The sequence below is a fragment of the Penaeus monodon genome, chromosome 27, assembly GCF_015228065.2.
Source record: "Penaeus monodon isolate SGIC_2016 chromosome 27, NSTDA_Pmon_1, whole genome shotgun sequence".
In the NCBI taxonomy this organism is placed as follows: domain Eukaryota; kingdom Metazoa; phylum Arthropoda; class Malacostraca; order Decapoda; family Penaeidae; genus Penaeus; species Penaeus monodon.
In genome coordinates, this window is record NC_051412.1 from 30,495,833 (window position 1) to 30,498,773 (window position 2,941).

The 2,941-nt window shown below is 42.1% G+C and overlaps 1 pseudogene across 1 annotated transcript in view; it reads right to left on the reverse strand.

The window, feature by feature from the left end:
• Positions 1 to 27: 27 nt before the first annotated feature.
• Positions 28 to 2,941, reverse strand: part of LOC119590493 — an 81,035-nt pseudogene continuing 78,121 nt past the window's right edge. Inside the window, exon 3 of the transcript XR_005230266.1 lies at positions 28 to 534. The product of XR_005230266.1 is annotated as a hemocyanin C chain-like (transcript). The remainder of the gene's footprint in view (positions 535 to 2,941) is intronic.

The following is a 2,941-nucleotide window of genomic DNA, read 5'->3' on the forward strand; positions in this document are numbered from 1 at the left end:
ATGGTGGATTTTACCTAGACAACAAAGTGTTCGTATCCTCTTTATTATGGAAAACAATTCAGAGAAACAATTTTTTGATTGCCAGATTCATATCAAGAGACGTCAGCTTGCATCACTACTTTTGAATGTGTTCACCGTGATTGAAAACCTTAACTTGGATGTGCTTAAAGTTAGGAAGATCTTCAAACACACGCTCATCTGGAACTCTGCGGTCCAGAGGATAACCATGTGGACGATTATCGGGGTACACGCCATGAGAACCGTAGTGATTGTATTCGGTATTCTGATGAAGATTGGGCACTGCTGCGTCGGCATCACCATTAGTAACCGCTACCACAAGGTCGAATTCCAGACCTCTTTCGTTGCCCTTGGGGAGAAGGAACCTGTTTGGCAGGCCTGTTGCACTCTCGAATTCGGAAAGGCCAGCGCCTCCTGCCTCGATCTTTGCAAACAGTGTATCTATGCTTGGGACATCCGGGACAGTTACCGAAGATTCCGAGCACTTGCGCTCAATCGAATTTTTTCCTTTCTTCACTGCAAATCAAGGAAATAAGAATAATATCTTTTTTCATCGTCTTTATATGCTTATACTAAAGGCTTTCATTATACAGACGAATATTCTATTCGTTGATTATCATCATAATTATAAAAACACACCATCATTAGTATCTATCAGATCATGAAATAAACATGGTAAAAATCAAGAAGCAAATTGTTTAATACAAACAAACAAGAAGAAAATACTTACATGATACCCAGAACTTATCCAACTCGATGGCATTCCAGCGACCTTCGTCAAATGTAATTCGATTCCGTTGTTGTCTTTATGAGGCCAGGCAAAGATACGAACTGTAGCCAATTTATCAGAGTCTCCATTCTCTATGTCAATTTTAAAAGTGAAATCTTTGTGGTTTAGACGTGGCACATATGTGCTGATCTCTACATCCGGGATTCCTTCAGCGTCATCAACTGCGTTGATAAGGCTGTATTCGAAATCTTCAAAGTAGGTCTCCAGTTCACCTTCAACGGATAGCTCCGAGATGGACACCCCTGAGAATTCCAAATCGGCCTTGGTGTATGGAGGTAGGCTGTCCTTGTGTTCTTTGAAAATGTTATCCATATACTTGTGAAGCCTGAAGAAGCTGGGATCACGGGTGGCAGTTTCGAAATGTTCCAGCACACCAGGGGGTAAATCGAACTTTCCATGAGGATCACCTTGACGCCTAGTACAATATGGGCAGTGTTATGTAAAGCTCCATAGTACTGCACATTGGGGCTGTACAGTGATGATTCGATAACATCCCCAAGAATGTCAATGCCTCTCTCATTACTGATGTCAATCTGTTTGCCGTGGCTATCAATTACATAGCCATGGGCAATGGCATCACGAATTCGGCTCTCGACGATGACCATATCTCGAATTCGAGCAACATCGTCCACATCTTCGAATCTAACATTGTCAGGACGAGCAGGGACTGACCTCCATACTTGTAAGTGGTGGGGAGCAAAGCCGTCTACGATGGGCTTTTCCACTGGAGTTCATCTACTGGATTCAATAATTGGACAGGACGTTCAGCATCAAATCGGACGGTAAGTTGATGATGACCCAGAAGAAGTTTCTCCCCCTTGCGATCTAGATGATGGCCGTACGCGTCATCCCACCAGAAGGGAATTCCATATGCCAGGTAACTGATGAGTATTCAGCCGATATCTTCACCGAAATAAGCCACTCTCTGTTCAGGGTTTCTCTTGGTTCCCGTAAAGGTGGACTCGAATTTGCCAGGGGTCTGTTCTGTTTGGCAACGATAAGCTGCTTCGATAACTTCACTGTTGGTGAAGAGGTGCGGTGTGATTTCATAGAGTGGAGGGAGCACCACGTGTTCAGCCAAAGGCGATGGATGACGGCAACATACAAGGCATAGACAAACTCTCCTTCATTCATTTTCTGACGGAAGTAGGCTGCATTGCCGACAAAGGCTGGCCAGTCCTTGCAGTGGATGAGGACGTCAAAAAGCAGGAGTGCCTCATTACGATGCCTTGTATTGAAAAGGGAGAACCAGTGTTTCTGCTCTAAGAGTTTGCCGTCATTAAGGTCCTTCAACAGTTTTTGCACGGCTGCACCACCATCACTGTAGCTACCTAAGTTTCCAGCGGGGTCAAAGGAATTGGCAGTAGCCAGCAAGTCTCCGTCCTGAATGTCTCCATAGATCTTGTGCAGGAGAAAAAGGACATCTTTTTGCTTCTGAACATCTGAAAGGATACGTGTATTAAGAATTAGAGGATTATAACTGAATCGCTGAACAGTGTGAAAGTGTTATGCAGAAAAATGGTCATTTCCTTTTTTTTCTTTTTCTTTTTTAACACTCGCTCGTAAGATTTTAGACTATTATTTTCCATCAACTATAAGACAGGCCGGAGGAATATTGCTCTCAATATTTGAAATGGAATAAAAATATAAATAGTTAAATAACAAGAAACTTCATTATAGCAAAACGAAGGTGATGTAAATGTCCATACACCCCCTGACTGACCACCTGAAAGGCGGCAGCAGCGACAAGCCCAAGAACCACTAAGACCCTCATGGTGATGATGGTGCCACTGAACCTGTAATGCCGTCTATATATACCCGAACTGCATGGAATTTTACGGTCATATTCCACTAGATAATGCAGCGCCCATCTTAGTAATCATCCTGCTATCACTAAAGCCAATATTTTTAGTCGACAACGATACAAAAGCGAAAAATCCGATTACCATTCTTTAGCATCTTTGTTTATAAGAAGTACGTACTGACTAATATTTTTCTTTTCTTATCTCTATTCACCAGATCATTTCAACTTAGATATCTAAATCGATCAATAGGAAATCGAAAAATAAATATAAAATGAAACTGAGGCTTTTTTTCCCCCTTTTCAAATTTTGCCCCAAAAATTTGTTTATT